The sequence below is a fragment of the Bombus affinis genome, chromosome 10, assembly GCF_024516045.1.
Source record: "Bombus affinis isolate iyBomAffi1 chromosome 10, iyBomAffi1.2, whole genome shotgun sequence".
In the NCBI taxonomy this organism is placed as follows: Eukaryota; Metazoa; Arthropoda; class Insecta; order Hymenoptera; family Apidae; genus Bombus; species Bombus affinis.
Window position 1 is genome coordinate 3,671,607 of NC_066353.1, and position 24,388 is coordinate 3,695,994.

The 24,388-nt window shown below is 38.4% G+C and overlaps 1 protein-coding gene and 1 long non-coding RNA gene across 11 annotated transcripts in view; one reads left to right on the forward strand and one right to left on the reverse strand.

The window, feature by feature from the left end:
- LOC126921457 (serine-rich adhesin for platelets) overlaps positions 1–24,388 on the reverse strand; it is a 134,435-nt gene that overhangs the window by 53,761 nt on the left and 56,286 nt on the right. The window lies entirely within an intron of this gene.
- Positions 5,835–6,826, forward strand: LOC126921492 (uncharacterized). Of its 2 annotated transcripts, none has more exons than XR_007712356.1 (3): positions 5,835–5,905; positions 6,255–6,513; positions 6,684–6,826. It is a non-coding gene; the product is annotated as an uncharacterized LOC126921492 (long non-coding RNA). The 2 variants fall into 2 exon arrangements; XR_007712355.1 differs by having other exon boundaries at positions 5,836–5,905; positions 6,246–6,513.

The window sequence follows — 24,388 nt, forward strand, 5'->3', positions numbered from 1 at the left end:
CAGTCGACCAATAAGAAATTTATGGGAACGAATAGCTCGCTTCTACACGGGAGCAAAACGATCGATCTGTTGTGGCTTGTTTAATCAGAACGGTAGCAGGTGGTTGGCAGAGTTCCGACTTCGATTCGAATAACACGATCGCAAAAGCTAATATTTCCTCGAATATCACCGATTGGATTTGAAATTCTCACGGGTACATTTCGACCTTTGGCTCCTTTCTATTTTGACTATCGCGTTAATACCATCGTCGAATATTTCATCATTTGACAATCGCTCTGCTTTCTAGAAAAGGGAGAACCTTCGATGAAGTTTGGAATTCGTAAAGCTGTTGGCCAACACGATCGTCGAAAAATTATCGTTTCTCAGTGAACTCGCCGTCACTCTATTCTACACAGATCCTCGTAATCAAGCGCCAATTGGTTTTTCCTCTGATTACAAACGGACTCCAACTTTTTCCAACCGGACAGCATTCAATTACATTCCAACGACTTATTGGTCGCCTTTGTGCAGAAATTTCGAGGGACATCTAACGAGGTTGACAACCGAAAATCAAGTTCTGCTGTAAAAGGACTAATTGCGACAGGAGAAACGCAATTTTCCAGAAACCCTGAAACGCCATGAACTTCAGCCCTACTTTTCCCCTCCTCTTGCCTCGCTTTCGTTCAGTCTTCTTTTCACAAATTTTAATCAGGATAAGCAAGGAATTAAATGGTTCCCAAAGTTACTCAATTACTCCACTTGCCGTTAAAATACGATTAATACCGCGTTGAACTTCATTCTTGACTGGAGAAATAATTTGGCAACCGAGAAAGAGAACAGACAAGTTTTCATCTGGTAAAATTCTCCCACTTTCCCTTCGACATATCTCTGATTATCCATTGATGCTACTCTTATTGGCAAGTGGGATGTTTTCACGGGATCTTTAACTAGTGAGAGAAAAAAGGAAGAAATTTATTGGAACACGATTAACTTAAAACAACTTTGACCGATTTGACTTTTAATTTCGTTCAATTAAACTATTTCAAAGACTGTTTTATCTATTTTTCTCGATTTCTTGGAGAATACATGGTCGGTTTACGTTTTAGAAACATTCCACAAACTTGCAGCAAAAAATAGCAGGAAAGGATTGTTCAATAGCGTGTGAATTTCTAAAAAATTGGTATTATGTTGTCCCGAAAGAGGACCGGAAATAAAATGCTGGCTAAATATATATAATAATAAAATACTAATATATATATTAGTATTTATTTATTATCTTTTAGTATATATAGTATTTATTTATTATTTATTAGTATTTATTATTATATATTATATATATTAGTATAATAATAAATATAAGTAGTATAATAAATAAAAATTTTCTCTTGTGGAAATTGGATCTCCCGCGTCATCTCTTTTACTGGATCTAGTACACTAAGAAAGGAGCGCCGGAAGAGAAAAAAGAAAAAAGAACAAGGTACACGAGAAGGATTCGAATACGGGATTCCTTCAAGCTTCCGGAAATGATATTATCGTGTATTCGCATAACGCAATGATCGTACAATGAACGCGTGGGTACCCTCGTCAGAAAACAGGATACGCTTCTGCAGTGGGAGACAATGAGATTTCCTCTCTGGTTACGAAAGCTATTTGCCCGTTGCGTATTCTGGACTAAATTAGATTAAAATCGGCGTTAAAAGTTTGTTCCCGTAGACACATTCTCTTTCAACTGTCAGTGCAACTGCTTTCGTTACACACGAACACTACACCCAGAACTGTAGCGAATTCCACCTGCGTAGTTATTTTTCTGTTGCGAAAACAATAACATATTTCTGCGATTTCGTGAGTTCACGCGAACGTTCTACATAGGTTCTATGATAATTTGTTCAACGTTATTTCGCCCATGCGCCTCGATTTGTAAGTTACACTTTGCCGTTGTTTTACTGTCCTCGGCTGTTTCTATACGTCGTCGGGTCGTGTTTTTATATTCCAGAGCGAAGCACGGGTGAGATTTTCAATTATCGTAAAGTTTGAACTGCTGCCTCCTCACGCAGCGACACCTGAATCAACCAGGATTTTACTTTATGTTTTCTCAATTATCCAACCCCTATTACTCCCCGTTTCCATTATCCGTTTCGTCAGAACGTATCCTGCATTTTGTTACGAAGATAACACATTGCAAAAGTGGATGCAGAATTCAATTTTAACCGAGTAACGCTTTTGTCCTATGCGATATTGTTTCTTAACAGTCAATAAATTACTATCGGTCGTAAAGACGAGATTTAATTAACTTGGCAATTTCATTACTCCGACTGCAACTGATGTTAACTTTCAAAATTAACAACGGACGTTACTACTATCTCAGACATATAGTTTCTATAATTGATTTTTAACGGGTTCGCGGTTTAACGCGTTTCTTACGATAGTACATCTATCCTGATCAAATGTATTACTACAGGTTAGCTTCTAGTTCGCGAAATATTTTCTATGTAGCCTGATTCTTAGAAGACGCTCTATAAGATAGAAGCAAGATTAAAGTGTTTGACTTTTTTTTTTTCTTTTTTTGCGGCTAATAACGGTAAATTCGAAAAGACCCGAAAGATACTGTCGAGTCGGAAGAACGAGAGGCACAGCCGGATAATCGTGTCAAAGAACGGAAGAAGGAATTTCTTTTCTTTTCTACAATTACAACTCTCTGGAATCTTATCTGATGGATTTTGTTCTTATTATCGGAGAAAAAGCTGGGATCGGACTGTTGTAGGAGACGACGCGCGGGTAGCTTAAATCTCGTGCTTAACGCGAGATTTTGACGCGGCGAGACTTTGACGAATATGGTCAGCGATCGCGAAACGTTTCAACGAAATAAACCATTACCGTTTCACATAGTGTAAAATCATTCTGCTCGCGGTTCCGTTTTACGAGCTGTTTCGAAACGTAGTACGAATGCGGTCGAATCGTGATCCTTGAAATAACACCGCTGTAAATCTTCCGTTACAGCGAACGTATGAGCAAAGTCGTACGATGACGATATAGGAGAATTGATCGAGTTAATTCATTACCCCGAGTTATATGATGGTGGCTACAGCAAAGCGTGTGTTGGAGAACGTACCACGACCATCGGTTGGTAACGTTCTCGTGAATAAATTGGCGGAACGCCAGATTACTTCCAAAGTCAGGAGAAAAAAAAACTGATGGAATGGAGACCCTTTTAACCGGCCAACTCTGCTGTAACCAAATACGACAATTACGAAGGGACCTCCATCCAAGAAATATTCGACGTTGCTTTCGACGTTATCTATTTAACCTTACGAATGAGCTTTCGTTTCTACCGTGTTATTTAATTTAATGAACCAGTTAATGAACGTGTATTTTGTTTACACTAGCGAATACGATATCGAAATGGACATATATGAAAAAGTTCTTTTATATCTGTCAAACAGTTTCAAAATTTACTCACGATATTGAAATAAAAATGTATAAAAAGGTACTTTTATATCCGTCAAACAGTTTCGAAGTTTACCCTCTTTTTTTTAGTACGGACTATGTTTATCTCTCTGTGTTTGTTAATATGTTATCTTGCAATCGCATTGCTCGATGCAGCAGAACGTCTCTACAAGTCAAACAAAGTTGATGTTCTTTCCGTATGCCGTTTCTCATGTCCCGTTAGACTTGAGTTTTTCGCAATGTGCTACGTCGAACGAAACTCTCCTCTCAATACGTACAAAGTTTCCTATGTACAGCAAGCGTGAATAAGTTCCTTGACGACATATCGATCTGTAAAACTCAGCGAAGACCACCCGCGTTCGAGGACTCTCGAGAAATCTTCAAGAACGTCGCCATCTCTTTACAGATACTCCATTAGATCATTCCCTCATCGGTGTCACTACGGCTCCTTAAGCCGGAAATCTTTGGCAACTTAATTGTTCCGTCCCTCGAGGAACGTCCTGCGGGATTCAACATCGATCATGGAGTTAAAGGTCGAGCATTCTTTTCTTCGTCACGCAATTACGATTCGTTCCATTCGATCGTCACTCCGGATTAGATACAATCGGAGACAAAAATAATTTTATTTTAAATTACGATGATTAATGAAAACATTAGTATAAATAGAGTTTTCGTTAAATGATACATGCGGCTAGTTTAGAAAAAAATATAAATATCAGTGTAAATCTTAATTTAAATTATTTAGTAAATGATGTATGTACTATAAAGATATATAATAAATAACACTTAAGTATCATACTAATACTAGTTCGACCAAACATCATCGATACCTACTACCACTATCTGTCCATTTATTTCTGTTCCCAAGTGTGCTTCATGATCGCGATAGCAATCATTTCGCTATATGTCAAGCTTAGCGCATAATTGTGTAATTGCAAAGACGATTAATCGACCATTTTATAACGAAGTAGCATAACGATCCCGAATAATCTTCACAGTTGGAGAAGTATTTTTAATGGTAATTTTGTATAACCTATTTTGAGTAATCTTTTTCTATACACGTTACCGCCGCTCGAATTTAGTTTGTGAGATATTGGCAAAAACTTTCAGTTAACTGTAGATCGAGATTACACTACTATTGAGATATGTATAATATAATGTGGATATCAGTGTGTGGAGATATGTGTGTGCGCGGCGACTGAGAAACACATGAATGTAAACAGTTTGGTCGGTTAACAGTCTACGAAAGGTCGGGTATGGAAGAAAGTGCTAAGACGCGTGCAAGTGTGTATCGATGAATATTCTAGAAATCGTTTATAAAATAAATATATGTCTACGTTAATAGTAATGCCCAGTGTAAATTTAATGTCTCCATAACAATATTTCGGCCATCAAGATCCACAATTCTCAACAACTACATTTCAGCGTATGCAGCGGTCATACGTCATAACATATGGATTATTCGATCACTTAATTATTAATTAATTGATTAACTAGTTATAAGTTTAGGACACCGGGTTTAATCTATATTAAGATAAGGTTGTGATAAAATTAGCTTGAAAGTGTATCCTAAAATGAGTTAAAGCTGATCTAAACTTTACCTAGATCTAATTCGAACTAAGTCAAATCTATACCAAACATTAGAAACACAATATATTCTACCTAGCACACTTTCGTACATAACTTGCAAGGTAAAGGCGAACGGCAAAAACATATATAGGAAAAAGTTATTCGAAATAGTGTTCTTGGTAACATATTTCGAGACCATCGAAATCGGCGGCCCCTTTTCTGGGCAATTACTGTTTTAATTAATAGTCAGACTTTTAACGAGTTTCGTCGAGGACCCCACGGATCTGGTACGTGAAAGAAACTTTAGCGCAAACTTACATACTACTTAAATGCGACGAAAAGCAAAAAAATCAGTGAGTCGTGTACACAGAGACACACGTCTTTTGACGAGGTTGGTCGCCACGCTCGAGCGACGTGCTCGTCGCCGGTCCAAAAGGGGACAAAAATACATCGACGAGTAATTTTAAAGTTGCGCAAACGTCTAGAGGCTTGACATTGTTTCACTCGCATGCGAACGAGCACGGGAAAATATTCTTGAGACGAATGTAAGCAGAGAAAAGCGTGCATAATAGCCGTGGCGTGAAGATGAGACGAAATTATTACCGTGTCCTAGGTAACAAAGAATCCTCACCTCGGCCTTCGTATTTGGAGACGTGGTCGAGGCGAACTGGGTCAGTTACGTGTTTGTGTGCATGTGTGTGTTTCGCAGCTCGCGGTTGCTGCGGGGCGCGTGAATTCAAGACCGTTGCATTGTCAGCACGGGAAGGAATTATATCCCGAGATGAGGTATCGTTTTCCACCACCTTGGAAATCCGTCATAAAAGTTGCCGGAATTAATTGCATTCTGGTAGTTTCTGTTCGAACTGAAGTTCGGTCAGTCTTTATCTAATCGGAAACACCACTGTTTTATAGGGTAATTAAATAAGGTTAATTCGGGAAGAAAGAAAACTTCGTTGCGTTTCAATTAAAGTAGTAGGCTAATTGAGCGAGAGAAATTCAGTTCTTTGTATTTGGACCTTGGACTTCTGCTTTCGTACTTTTACTTCTTTTCATTTTTGGTAAAATTTATTTTCAATTAAAAAATGCAATCCTCCTTCCAGAAAACGTTTACATATAGCTGTATTTGTAGTTTCTGTGTCTTGGAAGATAGCTTTAGTCATGGCGAATCCTCTTTTGTTTAAGTCTTTCTCCTCAGTGTCTTCGCAACGAAGCTCACCCCTGACATAAACTGTTTTATCTGTTAATTTGAGCAGTCTTTTCAGGAGCAGTTGCCTAGAAAGGATTTACGAAGGATTTTCCAGAATTACGAGTCAGCTCGAGCAGCGATGACAACGATCCTATATTCGAAAGCCAAGGTGAATGCAATGCACTCTAGCAACGCATCGGCACGCGTATTTTATGCGTGACGTAGGATCGCACTGAATGGACAGCCGCGGCGGAAAGGATGCGGTTAACCTCGCTAGTTTCGTGTTTCCTACGAAGGTGAAACGTTGATGCACACACGAGTGATATTTGCCTCAGGTTCGTAGAAATATGCCGCTTCTTTTCGCCCATCGACCACACGACGATTTCTTTACAACATTTAAGGAACATCGCGTGAAATACTTTCGGAAATTTAATACCGAATAGTTCCATCTTTCAATCGTTTTAATATGTCTTTGATTTATGTTAATAACCAAAGCAATTTCCAGAAATCGTAACGCGAGGTGAATTAAAGCCGCTCGTGAAACATCATTACCATTTATACTATGGAAGATTTAAAATTGAAAATAGCCCTCCGAACATGAAGATGACTCACGATCTTAATATCGTTCCATGAAAACTCACATAAATTGGATCGTAAAGCAACTTTACTCGAAGATCATTCGTTTTAAGCTAATAGAAGCGAGTTCTTCTTCCCTTGTAACGAGCTACGCAATAGAAAATACATTACTTTGATGAACGATTAGTTCTTTTTTTATATGCGAGACATCGCAAATATTTCATCAGAGTCAATGATTGAAACTTTTTTCTCATTTAAGGGAGAAAAAAAAAACGATCTGTACGAGCGAGCTTCGACTAAATTCCTTTTTTACCTTTCCTTCTGCAACTGACGGATGATGAGGTGTGCGCGTTTTTCAAACGAAGCCACGGAAGTTAACCATAAAATTATCTTCCAGTCTTCCACTCAAATAATTACCGATGAAAATTTTAACGTCCGCACGACATCTCTTTACGGATGTTTATATCGTTGCTCACGGCGGGAAACGTCGCGTACATAGGCAGCAAGATCCTCCTTCGGTACAAGGTAGGTTCTTCCAAGACCAGTTTTTCTTTAATACGGCACGCCAGTCGGCTCTTCATGAAGTAGTTTCTGCTGAACCAGACAATAGACGATGCAGACGAGGCAGCCTCAGGGGGCTCGTATTTCATTGATATTGCATCGTGAATTCCCGACCTAAATCACATTCTGATAGCCAACCAACCCCCTCACGCTCCATCCTTCTTCCTTCCTCTCCTATGTTTGTCATCCTCTCTCTTCCTCTTATTCCTTTCACTTCTCTTCTCCCTCTATATAGCACGGCCATTCTCTCTCTCTTTTATCCCTTTTCGCTTTGTGTATCGTATCGCGAAATTATTCACAAGAGGAGCCTCGAGGAAACTTGGAGAACTCGAACCGCCTTCTGCCGTAGGCCTCATCCCTATTGCATCTGTTTGTAGCCATCTCTCGTGATCGCGTGCTTGAATATCCCATCTGGACCTCTTTACCGGCTCATTATGCATAAATTACGTATTATGTATTCTATGTGCGATTCCCGATGTTTCTTCGTTTCGCATGACAAACCATTGCTTTCGTGTAGGTAGCGCGATATCGTTTCATCGTATTACATAATGACAGGTTAGGCTTAGTTTTATACTTATCGAGATCATCAAGCGAATACATACAATATATTGAGAACAGGAATGGAATTAAATATCAAAGCTGGAAATATATCTGTGACTTGGTTGTTCCTAGAACAATTTATTTAAAAAATTCACATGTATGATTACGAGAAATTATATCAAAATTATATAAAGGGTGAAGAATTTTCATTGAATGGTCCCGATTACTTTTACTTACTCGTTACTTTGCTTGGATGATTGCTTTAGAGTGGAAAAAAAGAGAGGAATCCCATTTTATTCCCATTCCTTCAATTGCTCCCATGTGATTTTCACCGAGTACCCAATCAGATCGAAGCAAACGAAAAGTTTGTTTCCGCCGCGCCGGAAGGCGATTAATCTTCGTTCCTGTCGAATTAATAATTCATTCCGAACCGCCCTTAGACTTTGACGATTAATCGTCTTCCCGTCTCGACTTCCTCTTCCTCTTCTCTTCCGTATTCTTCCTGGCCATCGTTTTATCTCGTGGAGAAATTATGCACGAGGCTTCGAGGAAATTTAAGACATAAGAAGAAACCGTTTCCGACCTATCCTACTTGAGAAAGGGAGACAGATAGACTACGCGTTTAATATTATTCAAATGTTACGAAATAACCAGTAGACTGTCCCCTGTTTAAATGAATACTTTGATAAAGTATCTCGCCTATCCTTTAACCACGAATTACCTATGCGCTAAGTTGTTTTCATTTCACCTCCGGTTTCTTTCATTTTTTTCTCTGTCCTCTGTCGAGCCAAGGAATTATTCGAGCAAAGAACTTAGGGAAAGGTGGAGCGAGAATTCTTTTAGTGCGGCATCTGTTTCGAGCCTATTTTATGCGGAGAACTGTTATAGGCTGCAGAATTCATTGATCGAAATAATGTTAGCATTTCACAAAGCCTCTTTAGTTGTTGGATCATGAAATGCAATGAATAATCAAATTGCTTTTTCCTTTCAGCCATTATTCAATGATTTTATACAGCGATACTGTTCAATTTGTATGTTCTATGTCGATCGTTTCTTCTCAATACATTTAAATCAGAAGACATCGATAAAGATAGACTCGTATAAGTCGGTATTAATTCTATAAAAATGGAAGGAGATCGAACATATTTCTTCTTCCTGATTTTCTTAACCAATTAGTTTGGAATTAAAAAAACAATGATAATTTGAAGTCATCATTGCCGTTATTAAATTTAATGATTAATAAACAGAATAATATTTAAATTCGTCTTACGTTTTCATTTCGTCGTCTTGAATGAAAAAGGTATTTGATAATTTGATTTCATTTTCACCGTTCTTAAATTTAATCATTAATAAACAGAATAATGTTCAATTTTATTCTACGTCTCGTCGTCCCAAGTTAATTAAGCGCAAGATAGAAGAAAAGATTCTCGGCTCCGTTTAATTTTTATCAAAGCCGTAATATTCTGTCCTTATTACGAGGTAGGTGACTCTAAAGGGAAAGTGGAGAATTGTCTGAGCGACGACGACGATGCCGTCAGTTTGTAGACATTTTTGATCCGTCGTGCTGACGCGCAGGAAGTTAATTAGTGTCGAGTCACCCTCTCTCTTGTAGCCGTTCTACGGCGAAAATTGTTTTCCAATATGAAAGATCGATGACCTCGTGTTTTTACGCGAAACTATCATGCGTATATAACTTCGTTGACGCCGTTAAAAAGGAAAACGAACACTTTCATTCAGCGTTCATCGGCAGGATTTCACCGATCGTGAAGTTTCACCGTCGTCCAAGTAAGATTTTTTCCCCACTTTTTCACCGATAAACGGGAACGTTGTGAAATTCTATTTAGATTAGCCATCACATCCTAAACCGTTTTCATCGCAATTTACGACGGCGAGATTCAAAACCCCGGGCTTTCCAGTTCACTAATAAAATTCATGGCACAACGTAAATTGTTGGAATAAACAGCTTAGCGGCGGCAGAGTGTCTGTGTTCGGTTAATCGTATACAAAATAAGGAAATGACTCGAATGAAATTTTATAAGCGGCTCCTGTAGCGTGTACACGCTCGCCATCGCAACATTTGCATTCTACATGCAAGGAAAATTCATCACGAAGTTTCCATTGGCAATTAGTCAAACGAAATTTACGTGAAAGCTAACTAATAGAGTTACTATTAAATAAATAGCCTCGTATTAGATTCGTGCAAATGAAATATTGTTCCTCCGGAGTGTAAACTTCCACAAACCATTAATTAGATTTTGTTCTATCGTCAATTATCAAGCGCATTACAGAAGAAGAAATTTCCTATAAATAACATATATTGAACGTTAAGGAGATTTATTAACTCCGTTATTGTCCACCATGAATAATCGAAACGTTCGCTTGACTCTCCCGTGTGAAATTAAATTTGGAACAAGTGTCATTGAGGCTGCTGGAGACATAAATTTATTAAATGTAGAAGCTGCAACAGCACCGTTCGCAGGATTTTTTATTCACGGAAGATAATAGTTACAAATCGGGGATAATAAAGTTATGTTTGCATTGAAAAATCGCATTAAATGGTACAGAAACGATCTTTGTTAAATACACGATGTCTTAAAGAAACTAAGCGTGATTAAAATTTAATTAGAAGAGACAACATTTAATTGCGCATTAACCTGATAACTTCGAGTTCGTATTCTTGCTCGTTAGCATAACTTCTTTGCTGCTTCAAATCGTGAAACAACTCGATTAATTTAGCCAACGTGTCCGACTGTAAGTTTCCAAGGTTTGAACTGGAAAGAATTTCGTATTTCGCCACGGTAGCAAACGTTTATCGATCGTGACGGAAATACTAGCCAGGAATCACGAGCACCGAACGGTTCTCGGTCCTGTTCTTTTCCCTTGGCAAAAATGTAACGCGCGCCGGGTATAATTACCTTGCGTGACGAACAGCAACGAAAACGCGGCGAGGTTTCGCGAAATTTATAATACAAGGCGCGAGCTCTGCTCGCGATCTTCGTGAAACGTAAAATATCGCGTTACGATAGGAGGACGAGTGCAGAAATTTAATAATGTACACGCAAGGTAAGTACTAACTTTGTATGCACCCTTTTTCGATAGCGCAGTAGCCTTACGACTCGGACATCCGATATGTATTTAACTTTTTGTTTGCACGTTTCACATGCGCAATGTGTGTAGGTATGTTAAAATCGAAATAAAACTTTATGGACGAATGTATAAAAAGTTAATGCTTTTCTTTAAAGGTTTCGCTCGTTAAATCATACGTACGTATGAAATAATGATATTGGTAAAAAAAAAAAGAAACATTCACTGCGATACAAAGCGCGATATGCGTATTTTCGAAACACTTAACGTTATAAGCGTGTAATTAAAAAATGCAAATAAAACACGTATTACAGAAAAATGTGTACATAAATTCGAGTACTGTTACTGGAATGCCGAATATGTTTGACATCACTAACGAACGAATGACTTCATATACAGAAATTCGTACAATCATCTTTGATTTCTGTAAATAGTCGTACGGTATACTATGATTTAGCTACTCGAACCATTCTCAAACAAGAAATATCTCTTTCTGTACATATTACATACCTATGACTTTACGAAGTTTGATGACTCAAAAAAGAATGCGGTAGAACATGCTAGTGAACCTACACATTTTATTTTATAGATAACCTGTATATTTCTTAGTCATGTCAACCATTGAAATATGCATTCCTCACTCGATAAGGAAAAAAAGTATGTACAAAAGGTTCTTAAGCTCTTACTTGTTGGTCTTGGCCCGAGCCATGTTGTCCCAGCTACGAACAGGGCTGTTCAGCTTGCTAAAGGACAATTCCCTCGATAAATAAGCAGAACAGTGCCAGCTGTGCCTCCAGAAGATACTTCCGCTCACCCTTTCACGATTCTTCAGCGACGACACCACACCTTTTTCACTCATTTCACTCGGCGTTGACGATAATTTACTTCGTCAAACACGATTCACACGTGCACACTTTGGCCGCATCGCATTATTTCGATAATTAACGAGCAACATACGTTTCCGGAAAAAATATCGTTTCCTGCTGCGTCCGAGCTTAACAATAACCTCGTGCTCACATTTTGACGTTCATCAATATATCGAAGTCGTTACACATATTCGCGAAACTACATACTCAGACACGTTCATGGAACTGGGTTTGTTTTTTTCTTTTTTATCTGGCTTGGCGTATTATTGATCGGCGCCGTTATCAATCACGGGAAACTCGTATTACGAACTCTACATTTTTATCACGCTTCACGGAATCACAGCTATTTGTTGTTATCGCGAATTTCAGCCAGCGTCGAGATGTTTTCACGTTCGCTTCGCATCTGTATAGGAAACAGAGAGAAGAAAAGAAACAAAATTGGCGAACGTATCCGAAAAGGAAATGATTACGACAAAGTTCGGTGATCGAATCCATCCGAGTACAACGTACCATCTACGTACCAAAAGTTTTACCAAGTTTCTGGAATTTCTCTACGTGACCGGTTTCACGTACAGTCGACATTCAAGGTACAACCTGCGTGGCTCAACTGAACATCTATCGCAAGCTGTACGTCTTCGTTCAATAAAACATGTCAGGTGAATTCTTTAACATTTCACTAATCGTAAGATATGAGTTCGAACTTCAGAATTTTACGCTATTATTTACTTACGCGTTAATTTGTAAATAAATGAAATATTAATTAGAAACATTTGCAAATTAGCGGTTTAGTGAAAAAATATAACAAGCAATATAATACTTTTAACTTTAAATGCAAATGCAACAAATTAAGTTAAACTTTAGGAGAGAAATCTATATGTTCTCTCACGCTAAAACATGTTAATATACGTATTCTAAAATCCTCTAGACAAATCATTCATTGTACTTACTCTTTTACTATTTTTAGAAAAGAATAAACTCGTATCACTTTTCCACCAAGATCCTTGTATGTTTTGCAACTAAAAAGAAAAGATATTCGATCATTCTATCCTATAGATTTCGCAGAAATTCTTAGCGATTTTATCGAGGATACTTAGGCTTCCACGTCGCGACAGATTTTACATTTTTAACGCTTCTTCGAGGTTCAAGGCTCACGCTCTTGTGACTGTTTTGATACACGGGAAAGCGTCCAGTGTTTCCCGATTGTTTTCATCGGTTCTCGACTATTTTCTACGAAGTTAATGGGATTTCTCGAACCAGATTTCTGATATTCGCGATATGATGGAACAGTCAGCGTGGAAAATCGAAGTCGACGTTAAACCAAAGAAGAGCGACCGAACCGCAGATCGATTGTAGACAGACAGCGTCCGCTTCCGATTGAAAATTGTTAAGCTTCCGGTTAATTCGACGGAATTTCAAATGATTCTTAGGAAGATCGACAGACCACGGTACATCTCTGGTCGATATTCTCCAATCTTGGAATTCCGTGCGAAACGAGTTTCACTCTTAATTAACAGAACACTAATTCGAAATCGCTGACTAGAAACTCCAACTTGAAATTTGTCCGATAATTAAGTTTTAATTATCAAATGATGACGTAGCAACTTGATTGCATAATGATTCATATCAACAGACACGATGAATTCTCGGGAATTTCTTAAAAGTTACAACAATTAGAGGAAAATTAATTCTGCTCACGTGAAAGAATTGCAGATGAAGAATCAGACACGAAGGGTATGTAAGTAGTGTTCTTTCATCGATTCTTTCTGTCTTTCTTTATGATCTGACTAACGTTCAACGAATTCTCAGGATTCAGCTAAGCGGAAGATGCGAAAGACGAGCCACGGATGTGTTCGATCCGAGGGCGAGGACGAAGGTGAACAGGTTTGCAGCGAGAATCTCACGAGTGCACGCGAGACGACCTACTCTGCTACCGATGGACCTGCAAACATATTTTTGACCGTTCAAGGACGGTCGATCCTGAGAGTATCATCCTATGTATGCGCGAAACCAATCCTCCTTTTTCGCGAAAACCAGTCGCGTTCGTGTTTGTTCCCTTGAATTTCCTTCGTTAGCGAATTCGTCAAGTTGGCAAAGCAAACGAACGAATCAAATAAAAAGCAAAATTTCGCATTGCACAATCGGAATGAAATTAAGGACGATAAAACTCAACAAATGATATACGGTTGTTAAAGATCCAAAAGTATAAATTTGATATGATATTCTGGCACGTTTATATAAACGACCTAGTAGATATCGATTGGTTCATTAATTATGTAATAACGCGCTACGAAACGGGGCATCAGATGATGCACTCTTACGACGAAAAAAGCATTGCGATAAAATAATAAAAAGCTGCTCCAAAACACACGCGACCTGGTGAGGTGATAAATCAATACGCCACGTACCGGTAACTATGTACTATGTACATTTACAATCATGGAAACTTCCTGGCCAAACAACAATACTTCAATAACGTTCTGATCAAACGAGACGAAAAAATAAATTCATGTTACTTACCGGTAAAAACGCAACGTTGCATCGTCAAGATTCGATCACCGTTGTCGATTCATGTTTAAAAAGAGCTTTTATCGTGTCCACCGTGAACCGGTACGACTCGATTCGTGCGCCGGTGGACGTTTACGAAAGAAGAAAAAGAAAAAAGATTAAATAGAAACCGTAACATACCGCATCAAGGATTTCTGATTTCTAGGGTGGCTGGTAAACAAAATGCGCGCGAATGGATGCGCAGAGAGGCGAAGAGGAACACGTTGATATGAGCGATAAGCAAACGTAACAGAACACAACATGTAGACGAGACGACAGCGCGCGGTGTACTGGCATCTCGATCGCAGCGCCGCGCCAATACACCGGCGCGTTGCGATGCGCCGTGGCAACCACTTGGTTCGAGCCGGTTCTCTAACCCAATGTACCGGCGGCCACTTGTTCTCTGCATAGAAACACCATGCATATTTCAACTGCTGCGCGTGACCATCTCGATAAAATACAATATATGTGTTTTGTAGGTACGACTTTATATTCGATCCCTCGGCGAAAATAAAATTCCTTACAAATACATAAATATATCCTTAAACTTTTTATAGCGTAAAAATATTAATTGTTATATTTTTAATTGTTATATTTTTCGTTGATTTTACGCTTTTGAAACGTGAAAGCGAAAACAGTCGTGAAAATGAATTCTATTAACACGTTAATTGTTGAACGTAAGTCGCGTGTTCGTTCAGTGTGACTGAAATTTCTTTTTTCTTCACACGTTGAATGTCGATGACGCCAATGTAGCGTCACCTCCCTCTGAGTAAAGTCGGTACCAGCCTACCAACACCGTTGTGAAATTACCTAAACTCAACGTGATAATGTATATTTCCTGATCATTTTCAACCATATTGGACTTTCTGTCAACGCAAAATTTCTAAAGTTTGTCGAAAATATAAAAGAATCTTTTTTATATCACACTGTTGCGTTGTTATGAGTGAATTAATTGCATGTTAAAATTTGCGTTAAAACGTTACACGCGTGAAATCTTTGTTTGAAACAAACGTCTTTGTTCTGAAAGAAGAGTGAAACGCGAATAAAACGTAAAAAATCGTGAGTCGCAACAGAGTTAAAAGTTGATAAGACCAGTTGATTCGCGAGAGTACGGATTTATAAAATATAAGTCAGATGTTTTCCCGACACGCTGGAATTAAATATCTACGATATTTGAGTCACGAGACTCGATAACGTGGAGCTCCGACACGTGAGACGCGATACACGACGATTCACGACGACTCCTACGTACAAAAGTTCGATACCAATAACTCTGGATATGTAGGAAGCAGGCAAAAGTAACCTCGAGCTCGTAGGATTCGATATAATCAACTCATAGGTTCGAGAAATCAGGGATTGTAGAAAGTCCTGGAGAGTTTATGACTCTGAAACAATAAAAGCTCTCGAGTAGTTTAAGCAACGGATAATCCCTACAAACAAACTTTGGTGCATACGTGTGGAGAATGTCGAATCTACGATGTTGTGGAATCATTAAATCTACTGGAATTTAGGAGTTTTGAAATTACTGGAACATTCGGCACCCACGAGCTTCTGGGATCCTCGAGAACATAGAGATTCGTAAAAGCTTAAAGGGTCATAGGTTTGGTTCTTGATTACTTTTACAACATCAAAATTCTTAAGAATCCAGCGATCGTCGAGATTTTGGAATTTTGACTTTGAACCCAAGCGTCGGCTTTGAGGTCTTGGTAACCTTGGTGTCATGAAGATTTTGAAACATGGACGATCCTGACGTTATGGAAATTCTAGAGCTATGGCAGTTCTGGCGTCAGAGGAACGTGACGCTTGTATCGATCTTGGTGTTATGGAAACTTCCGCGTATATGTTAATTCCCTGGACGCCATGGAGATCCTGGTATCTTCACAACCCTGACACCTGGAACGATCTCGAAATCTCGGTAACTGCGGAGAGTCACAGAGATGTAAAAATTTCAGGAATCTTCGAATGTTGGTGATTCTGGCTTTCTCGAGAAGATCGAATCTTGAAAAAAAGTTCACAGCTAAATTCTTTAAAACTCGTGGTATCACGATATCTTTTATATACACCAAAATTCTAAATTTTTAGATTTTTCAAACTATCCCTCGCTTTTGGAATATACTGCCAACTCAAACGTGTTCAGAGTTATATGGATATAACCTCGCTCGTTTGGAAGAGAAGCGTATTAAATCTCACAAGTTTCGGGTCGGTTGCGTTCTTTTTTTTCCACATCCACTGTTCTCGATATCGACTTTTGCGCGTTTGGGGTCGAATCCTTTGCATTTTACGTGCCCGAAAACCTCTGTATCAAGTCTCACGTGTTCCCGAATGATACAGAGCTCAGAACAGCCATTGTTAGTGTCGTATTCGCAAGCTTATAAATCCGATATTTTAACAAATAACAATTCCTATATTTGAAATTCGCTGCTGTACTACATTCGTGTCCTCCTACTTTCTACTATCACTTTAATCATAGTCATTCACGAAGACGCACGAGATATGTGAATAATGGAGTCAGAATCTCGAAAACTCGAAGAGATATCCTGTTGTTTTAGCCTGACTTTTTTTCCATCATTTCCCACCGGTAAAAAAAGGAGTCTAGAAGCACACAATGTCATTTTTATCTGCCTTCCTGGCGACTTCATTTTATCCTTCCAGTTTTTACGAGACCGACGGTTCTCAGGAATCGCTTGTTTTTTTTTTTCTTTATTTTCCTCTTGTTTATTTTCTTCTGGGTTGTGTTGAAGTTTCTTTATCGTTCACGAATTGAGCTAGTTTTTGAGGATCTCATTTCGTAGCGTCTTAATTCCGCCATTCAGATCATATCGCGAGGAACTTTCCAACTTGGAGCAACTTGTGGTATTACTTTGATATCGATGATAACGATGACAGAGTTGTGAAACACGAACGAACAATCTTCTTTTCAAACAAGAAACTTTAAATATCCAGTTATATGAGGATAGTTATATAAAACTAATATTAATTGGAAGCAGATTGATTAAACTTTGTCGCTTGACAAACTCGATATTTTACTAAATTGGGAAAAAAGTACACAGATATTCCTAATTGTACTTCAATGTTAAAAATAGACATATCTATATATTCTATAATCAGATACAAATATAATCTCTGTAATTTACAATTTATTTAGGTGTATAGATATTCTGTTTTGGATAAGTTCTCGATTATTAATAGTAGTATCTAAAAGACCTTCGAATTTCAGGCTCAAGATCTTAACGATTTCGATGAAGAAATCGCAGAAGTATCGATAACAATTACGTGCTTACGTTCGATTAGTAATAATTTGAGTAATTTTTATCGCGGCCGTGCCGATTAATCACATCCGTATTCGATAGATTCAATCGGGCTTATGAATCACGATTCGTAATGCTTACTATTACATATTATATAGTCGTTCCTTATCACGTACTATGTTCGAATTGTTCAATTCCTCGTTTGAGGCCTGCTTCGCAACGCGCTGTTTTGTCTGACCTTCTATCTTTTAGATAGAATAAAATCGATCAAATACAGAGGCACGCGATCAATTTTGCAATCTTCTGCGCATATGTACCATTGGTCTAATGTCTGGAGAAGAAAGATTTGTAAAGAATTCGCCGTGAAATCGATGCAATTTATTGAACTCGATCATCGAATTATCAATCGGTGATTAATCACGAAGGTTTCAATCAAGGAACCTCTCGTTAAAACACCGTGTCTTGTAGAAGCGGAGATTAGATCAGCGCATACTTTCTGTGTATCGTAATACAGCTAAAGCCAGGTCTTAGCGTTCAAGCTGGTAGAACAAAGGCGCGTAACGATCATTACATTCGGTCGTTAATATCAAACGTCTGCACCAGGTATGCGTGTGTAGGCGCTACCGAATGCATCACGACTTGCAATTTGCATTCAAGACCGTTTCAAACTGATCCCTGTTTCGAGCCATATATATCATGTTAACGACATTTACGTCGGCTCGATATACCATGCTTTCGAGCAACTCATTATTTACGCTTTAATCAATTGCTTGCTCGATTTTTCGTCCATACCGAGATATAAGCGTTTTTCCTGTTACCTCTGCCGTTAATTATGAAAAAATTATATTCTGTTATGCTTCAAAGGTTGTGGTAGTAAATATGGCAGTAAATAGCTTAGTATAATCATTCTCGTCTCAACATTTTCGCTGGTCAAGTTCCCCTCAGAAAAGATCAATCGAAATGCTCCGCTATTTTTCAATAGCCAATATACGTTTCCTCGTGATCGACTCCCAAAAGAGTCGATCCTTAAACTTTCCCAAACTCATCCACGAACGATGAAGGCGTTCGAGTGAATCGATGAATACCCTAAACCGTATTCACCAATCCCTTCTGTGTCCGACTCCACTCGAACTGATTCGCAAAACGTTCCAGTTCCATCTATTTTTCCAGGCTCGTTGATTTATGAAGCACCAAAAGGATTCGTTTACGACAAACGGGACTCGTTTACCTTTAACTGCAACTGTGCTTTCCCCGTTCCATTTTTTACCCTTCTCCGTCGTAGTTTCTTATATAACGCGATATGCGCGTTAAAATAAGTGTTAAATAAATCCAACCGTGTCCGTCGGTGAAGTTTAATTACTCGAGACCGTCCGCGTTCGAGCCGCTTCAAAATCCAATTCCATCTCCGTAGAATTCTAATTATCGTGCGTGTAATTTATTTTATGGGCCCGGCGTATAAATTTTACGCGCTCAGGCGCATCTGTTTGAAACTTGTCAAACGTTACGCCGCTCGACATTATACAGAAACTCTGTGAAATTTCCGCGGAGAAGATGAGAGCAAGTAGGAGAGAGAAAAAGCGACGAAATAGAAGGAGAGAGGGAGGGAAGGAGAGAGAGGGGGAGAGCGAGAGAGAGAGAGAGAGAGAGAGCAAGAGGAGAGAATCCAGCCCTTTCTCGTCTTCGACGCCATGTTACACGCGAGTGATCCGAATATCACGGTCGAGTGTGTTCTATTCGCCTAGTACCTCGTAATTTATGTTCACAATCAGACCAGCATCCATCGCGGAGTACATGCATCGGTGCAAACAGACTAAACGAACATGTACAAAGTGACACTGGCACCATCTCAGAAGTCACTACACAGATAATGCTTTGGGACAAATGCTATGCGACAACGTTTTGACTTTGATATTGATCAAGCTTGTCTATCGAATGACATCGCCACGAGGAACTAGTTTATGAAAATAACCAACCGTAATGTTACGGTGATTGCTCTTTTTAAAGATCCTCCTAGTGTAAATATAATTTACGTTTAATGATGCCATCTTTGGCGGTCAAGTGTTGAATACGATAGCGAATTACGGAGATATATAAGCAAATTATTGAGGAAATCGATGTTAGTGTTTTTTGTTCCCTAGCTCCGTGTGACCATGGATTCTACAAGGTATGGACAATATTTTAGCGCTCCTAAAAAATTTTATGCGCAGCTGTAAAAGCATTTATTGGATTATTATGCATTTTATAACTTCAGAATAAAGCATTATTCGATTGAATGACTTTCAATCGAATGACTTCGAATAACCTTCGAATAACTTCAATAACCTCAAACAATCCTCAAACGTATTCAGTACCCCTTCAATAATCTCAATGATCATATTTTTATGATAACCTCTCAACTGACATAATATTTTCTTTTCCATTGAACTTCGATTCGCTTTACCATTGAAGCGGTTCTGCTGCGTTTAAATTAAAAAAACTATTACCACACATACTTTTATTTCTTTCCTTTACGCGCGCAAGAAGTCAATAAAGCAATATTACATATGAGTAATACGAGGAGCAACGTTAAAACGGTCATTGAACAATTCCAGAGGCTTGGAAGTGAATTATTTTCTTGCCGTAACGGCTTCAACGAGATGCGTAATTACAACCGCGCATATTTTACGAGTTCGTACCGACATCCCCAGGAATTCCCGTTATTAATCCAGCTCATTATATGATACACTAACGTAGGAGTACTATATGACGTATTTATGGGACCCATAGACACAACGTCGGGATTAAGCACAATTAATTGCTCTTCCTGAAGTATAAACGCTCGAGTAATATATTTTATATAGATACCTAGCTATATAAAAAATAAAAGATATGTGGATGAATTTTGAACGTTTAAAGTTTGGTATTTTACAATCTGTTTTTACGAAGAATTCATTTTAAATATATGTTTATGTCTTTGTCCTTGTTGCATTCCGTATGGTGTATCATGGATTTATAAATTTTTTTTAGTACAATACTAAACACGAAACCAAGGATGTGACGTATGTACCAACCATCAACGTTTTATCCGTGGACCTCGAAACTTTAAAGCTTCATAACGCCATGAAAAATGGATACGGTCGACGCAAAATAAAAAGCGTCGCCAAGACGAGAGCGTCAATATAGCCATGCAAATAGCTTTATACGCGTCCTTATCGCAATGCACTTGTACGTAGCAACGGCTCTTGGTGCCGGACCAAGATGCACATGTAAATTTCATTCTGTCAACTTTGCTCAAGAATGAAAATTACTCGCGTCTCCATTATGCCGTCTGAGAGCGAGCCTGGAACTTTGGAGAAGGATAAATTTTGCACGAGCTAAAAATCTTTACCTTGGCAAAAAGTAAAATATTTTGCAGTATTTTATATTTGATTTTAGGCATTGATCTTGAATAATATTATTTAAATTTTATGAAGATCGAGCGTCGAATTTTGTTGTCATTCTAAGCAAATTATATTGCGATTAAATATTGTTAATCGATGAAATGATAGGAAAAAATATATGTTGAACGATACTTTGCAAGTATCGTCTTTGACAATATACGCGGCGGTATTTTAGCAGCTAGAAATGCAAGTTTCTGGAAGCAACACATGGAATAGGTGTCCCAAGTTTTGTTGGTCCTGTAAAGTTTCACGCGGACAACGCCGGCGCAGAAATGAATAATTAACGAAACAGGACGGAGCAACGTCTGAGTTAAAAGTTAGTCAACCGTGGCCTGTCGTTCCTGAGGTGAAGATCTCCGGTACAGGGTCACTAATTACATCCAATTGTAACTCTATTTCTTTCTCCAGTTGTAGCGCTTAATTCAATAAGAAAGATCATGCGTTCCGCAAGAGGACCAACGTTTATTTTATAACGCACAATTCGCTTTTAAAATATTTATTTCTTGCTGGTGAATTTTAATCGACCGTTCTAATTTCTCATGCTCTTTGTTTAAAATCAATTGCGGAGCAAAGCAATTACCAACCAATACTCGCCATTGTATGCTTTAGATAGGCAACCTAATAACGAATTCAGAACGAAAAATTGGACGCGGACAAATATTTTCACGCACAATAAACACTGTGTGAGAGTACACGAGATCGAAAGTCAACCGCACTCAAAGAAATAATTGATTAACTTTGAATTCAAATGCCAGTTATTGAGAAAGCAAGATCGTGCTAACGTTTCAAAGCGGTAACAAGCGAAAGCATTGTGTTTCTCTGTGCATCGAATAATATGATCATTTCTCTGCAATAAAATTCTCCTCTTTGCTCGATACCAACCAGAAAAGTTCTGTTCCAATAACCTGTAGTTCTTGGCGTCAATGATAACTTTATACATGCATACATGCCGTTTGAGAAAAAGACGAATCGCGAAATATTCCACGTTGGCTTTGTAAGAATATAGAATACGTATGGTCATAGAAGACTGATGTTTGCCAGTAATTTTGTGTTCAATTGCTTCCACGATCCTCTGTAAAGAGGATGCTAACTGTGGCGAATCTCGAATTATTTATTATTACTATTTTGCTCTGTTAGTTTTCTCTTTAATTCAAGAACGGCTCCCTTTCTTTATTTGATTATTTGATTATAAAATACACTAAGGTAATGAAAATAGATTTGAAGCCTTTCCACATTGATTCACAAACTAGTTTATCTCCAAATTTCGCGAATTATGTTGAATACGAATCGCATTAACTAATTACGGACGCTATATGGTATGGAAGGCAAAATTTTCACTTTCTGGATGATTGAAATTGCTAACATAAATTACATCTATTCACATAATAATTACCAACGGAAAGATCGCAGGTTAACGAGCCGTTTTGGAAACCACTTTACACCTCACTTGATTAGTGCAGTTAGATTTTTTTCAAGTTTTTCAAATATCGATATAATGATCTTCCCTTCGTTAAAATGACACGAAAAACACGGATTCGAACGTTCTGGAAACAGGACCGAAACGCAAATTCAGCCGACCATCGTCTTTCGTAACGTTAGTCGATCTTCTGCATTGTCGGCAGCAAAAGCGTGTAATTTCATCGCCTCCTTCGTATCATTCGAGCTGAACGGGTGTAAGTTGCAGGTGCAACGTTCCACGCAAAGATAAAACTCTGTTACGTGAGCAATTCCGTACGAACGAACTTACGAGCGGAATACTGACTAATTATATTATTGGCCTAACGATTCTTTTCGTGTCTGACGAAGTCTATCTACTGACACGTTCATGCAATCGTTTATTCTACTGCGTGTCATATGAAAGACCAGTGACAAATATATGTTATGCATCTCATTTTCGATATAATGAAATACAATCATATTTGTTGATCCGATTTGCGGTATTAAATGTGTTCAATTAAATCGGATAATTGAAATTAACGTGTAATTGCCGACACGTGAAAATTACGGACCACAGAATTGTTCAATAACGACTCCATCTTCTAGAATAAATTTTTCTCTGTAGCTTTGACAATTACGTCGATGAATAGAGTTTGTTTGTTTAATTATTCAAAAATGTATGGCTTAATTGCACGAAACGATATATCGAACTTTGAGCGAGAGACTATTAATAAGCTTGCATATTTCTCGAACAGTTCACGATTCCGATAACGACGTTCCATAACATTTTATTAAATTATCGGTAATTCAAGGCACAGTGGGAACAGCGAACCTTTTCAAGCTGTCAGACGAATAACCAGTGAACTTAATCAAATTCCTGGCCAATGGAGGTTGAAGAGTAATTTGCAATAGCTAACGTGAAGCCTCTGATATCGATCGTGCGCTATCGCGTGATACACACGCGAATTATCATTTATTATTTAAATAACAAAGAGTATAAAAGAATCATTATGCATAATGGATGATTGTTTTCAATTTCGCTTGCAATACGGTAATTTAACTGTTTAAGCTTTTCTATTGAAAATCTCTCTTATTTCAAGTTCTATTACAGAGATTGTAATTAATTCGTGCTATCACGAGAGTATCTGAAGGGTTTGTTCCATCCAATTTACCACAGACAAGAAACTAACTAGTCTCAACTGCTGGTTATGTTCCCGCGACACGTCGTTTCGACTCGATTTTTACTTTCATATCACAGCTTTTTATTACCTGATATTCTATTCTTTATCTGTAAGCACAAGATACAAAGAGTTCGATGAAATCGTACATCATCTACATTCAGTAATCGACTTTACTTCAGTGAAAACGATTTTTATTTTCTGATGGATGAAAATATCTATTGTTACATTCCAAATAATTACGTACCAATTTCATACGAGTATAATATATCTAAAATTGGAAACACTGAACGAAACGAAGGTAAAAGCAATCTGTTATTTGTTCCCTTGCTTTTCGACGAGAGTAATTTGTGCTTGAATCGATACTGAGCAGCTTTTCAATTTATTGAAAATCATATGTCGTCGGAACGATGGAAAGTCGGAGCGGTATGACACGCGTCGCGATGAAATATACGAGGCCCGTCGGCGAGGAAACACAGGTAGCACTCCGGACAGGTGAGAGAACGGAATGCGAGGCCATCTGTTAGTTTCGGAATAAAGTAGCTGGCGCAGGTCGATCGTAACAGAACCTCCAGGTAGCGCTTACGGCGAAGAAATCACCACCAAGAGAAAGTACATTCGCATGGTGCAATCGATGCGCGTTCATTTAAACTTGACACTTGTCAGCGAGTCCCTCATTCTCCAGTGAAACCGGTTCGTCGGTCGTCAACCACGTAACCGATTACATGCTCGACAATACGATCAATTTTCAAGGAAA